The 9,662-nt window shown below is 32.2% G+C and overlaps 1 pseudogene; it reads right to left on the reverse strand.

Moving 5' to 3' along the window:
* Positions 1-3,801: 3,801 nt before the first annotated feature.
* Positions 3,802-3,898, reverse strand: LOC122124915 (annotated as a pseudogene).
* Between the last annotated feature and the right edge of the window lie 5,764 nt (positions 3,899-9,662).

Here is a 9,662-nt window from a genome sequence, read left to right on the forward strand (position 1 = left end):
AGCTCTATAGTCAATAAACTGAAATAATAATAAAATATTCAAAGGCTTTTCAGAATTTGCAAGACTCGCTCTGGGTTGTTATTTATATTGGAAAAGATATTCGAAAAGCCTTATTTGTTAAAGTTGTGATAGTTACTCCCATAAAAAAGCCATTAGTGAAGATCCCATTGCATGTACAAAACAACTTCAAATGCATCCACAATCTGGAGGTGACACATGCTTTTTGTTTGTTTGTTTTTGAAAGGTATATCTAACAAGCATATCCACAATACTGATTTTCAGTCAATATGATGGGATATTCAAACCTAATACATACAGGGTTGATTATCTTAGTGAGAATAGATATGATGTTACAAAGAAAGTTATTTTCAACAGAAATCCGGAAAGAGTTTATCCACCTTGTGTTTCACAGGAAAAACCATGGAGTAACACCTGTTTGGTCAAGTCAGTCAAACTCACTCCATGAGTATATCTTAAAAGTATAACCAATTTAAGAGGTCAAATACATATTTTGTACTGACAGTCATCTTACAAAAATAACTTACTACCTAATTATATCTGTATCTTCTTACCCAACATATAATAAGAGCTGAAAGTAGTCTCTTTTATGTAACTTAATGTTGTATATGCTTTGATTATGATGATGTTATTTTTTGACAAATAAAATGTACAGAAGGGTGGCTCCACAGAAATGACATGACAGAACACTGATAAATAAATACATTGCAACACACTTAGCTCTCTTCAGCCTCACACGGTCCACATTGGCAAACAACATTGCAACAGCACACGCACACATATACACATACACACATGTGTGAACATGTACACACACATACTTGCATGCTAAATTCAGGGTTTAGTACAAAAAAGTACAAATAAAATATTAGTGATTAGGACAAAAGTTAATTTGCCTTATTACAAAATAATACACAATCCATTTTACTTGCCTCACCACATGTGACCATTTAATTTATTTTAATTCATTCATTCATTCATTTGTTTGGTGCTAATACCAGGCTTGAACTCAGGTCCTGGCTCTGTCCCAGAATTTGTTGATTTTTTTGTTTTAGATTTCTCAAGCCTAGAATTTTACTGCTTGTCCCACAGCTCCATTTCTAGCTTTTGCTGGTTACTTTCAAATCAGAATCTAATGGACTTTTTTTTTTTGCGTGGTCTGTTTTCAAACCACAATCCTCAGATTTCATCTTTCTGATTAGCAAGGATAAACACATGAGCCACTAGTGTGGCTTCTAGTTTTTCCTCTATAGATATCTAATGCACATACTTAGACAGTAATTTAAAACTTAGAGTATAGAAGAAAGTTGTACAGTGATGATATTGTCCTGTCAGAAATTTAAGCTAGTAAATTTCTTCTTAAAACCATAAACAAAAATGCCATGATATAATATAAGGGAACTCACTATTGAACATATGAGTTTTAAGAGCTTTCTAATAGATCCATTATTTGTTACCCAACATCTGTATAATGCAGTAGTAAAATAGAAGTCCTTTGTAGGAATACATAATTACCTTGATTTTAAAGACACCTGTTTTCATCTAAAAAAGTAGGCCTCTCTATTGTCTTCATGTGATTTTGATGATTGAAGGTGCTTAATGAGAAGTCAAAGTTTATTACTAACCCTTTGCTATCAATTACCTCTCACCTTTTCTTCTTGGAACATATAATGATAAAAGCAATAGTTCAGAATCAGCAAGCAATAGTTCAGATTCACACTTCCAGTGCAAGTGGATCACCAGTAATTAATCCTTGATACCATTTTCCACAAAGTTTTGTCCCAGATACAATCGGCCTGCCTTCTCTAGCTGCTTTCCTAGCCTGGACCTATTCCTTCACTTTACAGGAAAAGTGTGATTTAACTGATTTCAGTCAGATCTGTTACTAGAATTTTCAGAGATTTAGATTCTTGTCTGTAATTTGGTCAAAGCTATGTCTCTATATGTAGGCTATTAAAAATGTATGTTCTAATTTCAATAAATACATAAATTCAATTTCCATCTCTTGTAAAAAATAAAACTGTTTGCTCTATAAATTGATCAGAGGCATGGATTTTGTGGCTAGCTAGGTCATCGCACATCTGTCTCTCTCTTTCTCTCTCCCTTTCATGGTTATCATAGATAATATGACTGCTCCATAATTATTCTAATTTATTTTGCTTTTATATTTTTGGTTGCATCATTTCACTTTCTGCTCTGCCATTTCCCAAATCATTTACATAGAAGGCATTATTTCATATTTTCTCATTCCTAGAATAAGCTGCACATGAAGACACCACTGGTCCTCATTTTCAGTCTATACCTTTGAATTTGGAGGAAAACATTTCCTCTGCTCTCTATCAATTCCCTACTCTCCAGCTAGTATAACTTCGAAGAGTAAAAATGGAAAAAGAGAAAAAAAATCATGGTGAAATAACAGATGTAGAAATTTCACTGGATTTTTCTGACCAGTTCAACCAACGTGAACTATTGGGGAATACATGTGTACCTCATTCCCACTGGTACTCAATGTCTCTGGTTAGGCAATTCTGATGTAGACAAGGAAAAAAATGAAAAAGTGAGGAATGGTAACATTTGCAAAAAAAAATGGAGAAGTATTCAAACAAATTTTTGTTTGGGCTGCTGAAAATAATTGGCTTACTACAGTACAGAGACTACTTTCCAAAAACAACACTCATGTGAATACTAGGGATGATGATGAGTATACCTCTCTTCATCAGGAAGCCTACAGTGGACACTTTGACATTGTCCATGAATTGGTGGCTCAAGGCAGATATTCATGCAATAACTGTGAATGGCTGGGCAACCCTGCACAGTGCTTATATGTGGAATAATACCAGAGTGGCTTCTTTCTTAGTTCATCATGATGCAGATACCACTGCCCAAACTAAAGTCCTCTTGACCCCCTTGCATCTTGCTCGTTGAAATAGAAATAGCAAAGATATGCTGGATCTCCTTCTATTGAAGCATTATATGAAACCAGGTCTGAAGAACTTGGAAGAAGCTGCATTTGATATTGCCAAAAGGATAAATATGTATCACTACCTCTTTGAAGTTGTGGAAGGCTGTAAAAATTGTTCTCTTAAGTCATAATGGTTTGGTTAAATTTCTGAAATTTTAAAAATGCCAATCCATCTTTGTGTCCGTACAAAATATTTTCACAATACAAAGCAACGGCAATATCTTACTTTAAAAATTCATGGATTCCATCGTATTTTTCAAGTGAATTGCCTGAGGTTGACGTTAAAATATATTCAAGATTTGTTTGTATACATCTATAATGATTTCTGCCGAGTTTGTGATTTTTTAAATCAGAAATCATTTTAACTTATCTGTTGAAATGAGTAGTACAGAAACTAAAGATATTTCTGGTGCTTGTCTGAAAAAAGTATATTTTAAAATAATCTGTATTTTGTTTGTACAATGTCCAAAATGTATTTCATTTGTTCCTGGATATAATACTTTGAATTCTACATTGTTTTATGATATATCGGTTCATTATTAAATGTGTTATTTCAGATAGCATTCCATATAGAAACAGATTAAGATTCCTTTTTATCCTAGGCCTATATAGTATTTTATTTCTTTGGGATAAAATGACAATGATATCTAATTTGAGAAGTTTTGTAAAGATTATGCTATGTAAAGGCCTTTCTAAGTTGAGGATTTAGTACACTGATGTCAAACTAACTTTCAGATCAATGAATTACATTTATTGTTACATTTGCATTTGTGTAATCAATTTTTTAATAACTGTTTTTAATTTCTTTCATCTGAAGAATGAAAAATATGGAATACTTCACACATTTTCATATCATGCTTGTGCAAGTGCCATGTTAATCTCTATATTGTAATTTGGGTAAACGGGCTGCTGAAGCATGTAGTATCCTGTAAATTTAAGTAGTTAATGATGCAGTCTTTATACAGGCATATATCCCTGATTAACTCTTTGTAACTAGGAAACCTTATTGTTCCTAAAAATGCTATTGATCTTACTTCTCTAAAATTCTGTGTATATTGGAAAAAAACTTATATTGTTTGGTCGATTGCTCACATTTGCACTTTTTTTGTCAATGACTATTTTAAACATTTTTCATTTTAAATTTGATCATACTTTGAAGCCTTTATAGTTAGGTCCAAAGGTGATCCTTTTCAAGTACTTATTTATCAACTGAGTTAGCTTTGTGGAGCTAATGGCTTCAAATTAAGCCTTGTTTAAGAGTTACTTCTAAACTTCTGCAGCTTAAAAGTTCCTAAATGAGGTCATACTGGCACAAATGTGTACCTGACCCTTTACTCTTCTTCCATGTAGCAACAGTCCAATCAGAATATCTTACCCTGACAGCCTAGATTTTCTTATTGGAACAAAACTAATCTTAGTTAAAAAAGATCATAGAGAGATGAACAGTTAAGATAGAATCGTTTAGACTAGAAGGTATTTTATCAAAAAAATAATTGTTTTTATACCTAACATTTCAAAAGTGGCTAAAGCCAAAAAGGTGAAAAAATTTTCACATGCATGATTACTACTAATGTCCTGGCTAGTCTACCATCCAACCAGGAAGGAATTTACACTACTGCCTTTCATTCACCAAATATTTTCATAGTTACAAGAGAAGTCTATATGTTTCTCCTCCATATTAGGCCTTAAATTGGTAATGTTTTAATCACAGTGTTTGCTCTTGCCTCTAGGCTGTAAATCTACAAATGGTAAAGCTTTAGGTCCAACTCTACCAAACACTGAGGTAGAAATAATGGAATAATACATTAAAACACAGTTGCCTTTGATACCCTAACCATAACAAAACATTGCAAAACATATGCTTTTTTCTTATATTATATATAGTTATATATTTTATATTTATACATGCTGATATTTTATTTCACACATTGAAACTTACTAGAATTAATTGATAATTTGAAAAATAAATAGATATATATTACAATAAACAGATTGGAATATAAATAATTAGGTTTAGAATATACGTATTAGAATATGAAAAGTATCAATGCAATGTCTTCTGTATAAACTTGTGATACGTTCTAAGTGTTCTTGGTCTTCAGAACTCACATTGTAAAAAAAAAAGTTATTTTCCTCTAATCTGTAAAGGAATTTACTCTGCTGCTCTGTTATTATTTTAACTCACTGGTTCCAAAATGTTTTTCTCCATATTTCTGAAGCATTCCTACTGATTTTATGCAAATTTTGCTGATACGATGTCTAAAAGGTATTATTCTTCTGCAAGACACACATATCCTAGGATCCTAGGTCTCAGTTATCCGCATCATCAAGTAACAAGGGCAAGACTTCTAATCGAGGCCCATGCAACATGCCCACAGAAAGTAATTGAAAATCCATCTCAATTCCTGACGACACTGGAATTAGCAGTAAGCAATTGTGAAATGCAAGGCAATTTAAAATGAAATATGAGATCACAAAATCTGAAAGAAAGTACAGTAATTCAAACTTTCAATTTACAAATGACCAGCCCATATGAGTGAACAAGATCACAAATGTCACAAATTATTTTTAATACCCCTCTCCTAATAATTACTTAAAAATTTCAGTCCAACGTAAGTAGGCCAAAAAAATAGTTCCTAGAATGATAGATTCATAATTGGTCTACCAAGGTTAGGAAAATTTGACTTACAGGTCAAATATAATTCACAAAAACATTAATTGAGAAGATCGTTAATGCTTCAAAATACTGGTACTTCAGTAAAACTTGGTTCTGTAGTATATAAATGTTATCATTCACAAACAAATGATAACCTATTTTTAATCTCCTGAAAACAGATTCCTATTCAAATAATCTTTTAAAATCATATTCACCAAAGTAACAATTGACAAGTTGATGATAATTAGTGACATTACAATCATTTCAAGTTTAGGGTGCAAGTTACAATAGAGTTGATTTATTTACCCAGCACTAATGCCAAACAGGTTCAACCATTCATTAAAGTGTAGAAATAGTACCACCCACCATTTGTGTTGTTCAGTAGGTGCCTTCCAGGAATGTGTTAAATAGATCAACCTCCCATAATTCAAACTCAAACACTAGCTAATAAAGTAAATTTCATCACTTAATAAGGTACATTTTAAAAAGTCACAAATAGTTGCCTTATCATATGTTGTTTTATGTTTTTCCTATCTGTCTAACATAGTAAGAAATATGACTTAAAGTCATGAATATGAGTACTCATCAGAGATGTGACAAACATAAAATCTGTCTTCTATTTCTCTCATATTCCTCTATAGTAGTAAATCATAGTAGTTTTCTTCTTTTTCCAAAACTTATAGGTAGTAGAAAATATTATCCCATGTAAAATAAAATAATCACAAGCCTTTTTACAAAGCCATTTCTAAAATTTGGTAGTTAGGAATATATTCTAAGCCATTTTTAAACTTTCTTGTTGACTAAAGATTAATCTTCCAAATGGATTAGAATAAAATCATGTCTTGGTGCTTCACGTCTCCAGTCTTGCAAATTGTTATTGCAGATGAATGAATTGTGGAAATATAAACTGACATCAGTTCAAGTATAAGCAGGATTGAAACTCCATGGAATGTATATAAACCTTTCAACTTATTAACAGACAGTTTAACAGAATGACTATCAAGAAGTTGAAACCAGAGAAGAAAGACATAGAATGAATGAAAAATGGAACGAGGGGCAAGTACAGCTAGAATACTCAATGTACACATATGATAAAGGAAGTAGTAAATCTGAAATAAATCTTGGAGAAGGGGCTGGCTGAGAATGATAGAAGGAGTCACTCTGATCCAGGAATATTGGACAATTTGATGGACATATTTATTGTAATACACTTGCACAAACTTTTGAGATTTAGTTTCAAAACACGAAACAAAAACACACAAAAAACACAAACAAACAGCAATCTCTAGAGAGGATGAATATGACGTCTCAAAATTTTAAATAGTTAATGAAGGGTAGTCTTGGGAAAAGCAAGCAAAGTTGTTCAAAGAGGGCAGTTTGGGGTATCAGAGAATTTTGAATAGATTTAAATAGATTGTCTAAAGTTAAGAATCACCAACATCTGCTGTAAATATTTTCTACTGTGAGTTCTCTTTGTCTGCAATGGATACTCCAGGGCTCAGCACGCTTGATAGCTTGTGAAGATAGAATGGAAGAAACAAATCATGAACCCATTACTCCACTGGAGACAGAAGAGTCCTTTATGTTTTCTCTCCTCTCTCTTCACTACTCTTTCTTCATCCTTTTAAGTCAAGTGATTTTGAATTATATATTTCATTCTTTGTTCTGGCAAAATAATTAGCCAAAATAATTTACTAAATATTATTTGCCATTTTTTTCTACCATGCTGTTTACTTATCCAAGAGAGTCCATTAAACTTCACTCTTGCATTTGGTTGCCACGAAAACCTAACATCTATGTTAATGAGGACAAACTCTAATGTAAAACTTTGTCTCCATAAAACCAGTCCAAGAAGCTGTGATCACAAAAATTTAGCTATACTTTTTTTCTTTTACCTTGAAAGTCTTCTTGTGTCTAAAGGGTCACAAAATAATTACTCCCCCACTTTTTGGTTCAATCACTTCTAACCTAAAAGATATATTTTGCTAACAAGGTGCTTAGAGGATGTATACTCCACTTTAATCTTCTCTCGTAAGACTCTCCTTAGATAACATACCAGGAACAAAGTTATTCTTTCCAAAATGATTTCAATAGATTACATTCTCTTGGTCTTGCTTTTGCTCAACAAGATGTATGGAGAAAAATAGAGTTAAATCACACATACCTTGCATAACAGTGTCTGTTACAAAGGACAATACTTCTTTGTCCTAGTTCTATGTCCTCCTCATAGTTCTTGCTTGATTTCCAATTAATCATACCTTCTTGGCTGCAAGTCTAGTGAAGCTGAAGGAGTATAAGACCTCCCCCACTGCTACATCTTCATGATTTCTCTTTTTAAACTCTTTTATTTGGTTGTGGATTTATGTTCATGTCTTCATTCAATCTGTTCTGCATTGTAGTGAGACAAATAGGCTCTGTAAAATCACTTTAGGTAGCAAATATATTAACAAAATCTATATCAAAAAGTTTTGGAATCCCTCTAATGCTGAAGCCAATACGCTTAGCTAGGGCTTCTAAGAACACCTTTTATTACCTTTTCAATTTGCTCAATTCTTTTCTGATCCCAAAACATTTGGCTAATGTAATAAGAGAAGTCTTCACTATCTCATGTTTATAAGGATATTATATTTTGTGAGCTACTTAGAAATGTGAAACCATTGGTTTGAGGTATCCAATCAGATATTTTTTTTTGTTTCAATGCTTCACATGCAAAGACATTGTGTAAAGTATTATAAACAGAAAAGTGTATACCCAATACCTTCTTTCATTGTTGAGGGCACTTCTCTCTAAATATTTTGACCCAAATTATCTTTTTCAGAGAATTACTGTTTGGTAATTAAAGTCAATTCACAAATTTTGATGTCTTTTTTTTTTTTAAAGAAGTTTGAATTTAAATTCCTCTACAACCTTGTTTCACACAGTGAGAGTATATGTCCTGGGTAAGGATAATTCTCAAGGGAACCTACAGGATTAATAGCAAGGTTTATGAGGTTTGTTTTTTTAGTGTGAAAATGAGCCATCTTCACCCACATTGCTCCCTCTCAGCTAAGTCTCCAGGGATTTCTTTGCATGAAAGCCTATTTTCCCAGGCAATTTTAAATTTCGTTAATAGGCTAAGTTGTTAAAAAGTTTGAACAATTAAAATTTACCTGACATAATTTTAAAACTCTTTTGAAATTCGTTTATCAGAATCGCGAATTTACCAATTCTAATTCCAACTTTACCATCAAAAACTGTTAACATGCTGTTTTCATGGTATAGTGTCCATGAAACTATTATTTTCCAATGTCTTTGTTATGCATATATATGAGTATATAAGCTGATGCTGAGCAAAATGAACTGCAAGATATGGAAACAGATTTTTATGAGCGGTTTGTGTTTTTAATGTACTATGTGATTTCTCTTTTCTTTGGGTTTTTTCCCCTATGGTTTGTCCCCGGCTGTATTTGATTTTGGTACCCTTTGTATTGTGTATACATTTACCTTAATTAGGGAAGGAAAGAGGAACAACAAAATGGTGAGACAAAGGACAAAGGGTAAACCAATGAAATAGCAATACTCACAAGACAATATGTTGGAAATGTACATTAGAACTTTTGAGGAGTATTGAGGTGAAGGAAAACTGTGAGAAAAAATGAAGGAGGGGTTAACACCTTTGAAAAGTTATGTATTAACTACCTTACAATTACTGTAATCCCACTGTACATCACTTTGACAATAAAATTAATTAAAAAAAAAAGTTGCATGAAAAAATTTCACTGTATTGTTATAGTAAATATTATTCTTTATGTAGTAACTTTTAAAAAATTAATACTATTTTGCATATAATTTGAATTAATTAAACGTTTTTAATCAGAGGACCATCAACTTGAATCCAACTAGTCAATATTTTCACTATATACTTGACAATATTTTGAAAAAAGAATCAATTTAGTACTTTCTCATACTCAAACCAAAAACAGTTTAATTGTATGGAAACCCATAACTTTAAAAGTAAATAAGTTGTTAAGAGGAGAGAATATATGT

The sequence above is a fragment of the Dipodomys spectabilis genome, unplaced genomic scaffold, assembly GCF_019054845.1.
Source record: "Dipodomys spectabilis isolate Male_0828 unplaced genomic scaffold, ASM1905484v1 ptg000008l, whole genome shotgun sequence".
NCBI lineage: Eukaryota > Metazoa > Chordata > Mammalia > Rodentia > Heteromyidae > Dipodomys > Dipodomys spectabilis.